A 421-nucleotide genomic window follows, 5' to 3' on the forward strand; every position below is an offset into this window, starting at 1 on the left:
AAATTTCTAATCCAGAATATAATTACCTTACTGTTAAACGTTTTTCCCCCCATGGCGCTTTCCCAGCAAACAAAAGGTCATGTAGTGATTTAAGAGGTAAAAATATCAGAAAACAATATTGCACAGGTGACATTAGGGGTCGGGGTCATCGCCGTGTGTGACCCAGTTCCTACTAACGCCCGTTTCTTGTCCAGACTCCAGGTCATTATTAATCTAGTAGGTTTGTTTATGGTATTTAAAGCGACGCCGAGCTTGTAGCAATTGTGTGGTGATGTTTTAATGGGAAGTGATTGCCTAGTAGGGCACTTTCGGATCTTTGTTAAATGAATTTGGGTATTCACGAGGAACATGTGTTAATGATTGTTGTACTGGGAATAATTACTGTTTCTTGAAAAGACCTGAGATTGCGCACACCAAAATT

General features: G+C 39.9%; 1 protein-coding gene across 1 annotated transcript in view; it reads left to right on the forward strand.

The window, feature by feature from the left end:
• The window catches only part of LOC119592927, a gene marked incomplete in the record, with an annotated part of 145,168 nt that overhangs the window by 19,495 nt on the left and 125,252 nt on the right, over positions 1–421 (forward strand).

This window comes from Penaeus monodon, chromosome 31 (assembly GCF_015228065.2).
Source record: "Penaeus monodon isolate SGIC_2016 chromosome 31, NSTDA_Pmon_1, whole genome shotgun sequence".
Taxonomy (NCBI): Eukaryota; Metazoa; Arthropoda; class Malacostraca; order Decapoda; family Penaeidae; genus Penaeus; species Penaeus monodon.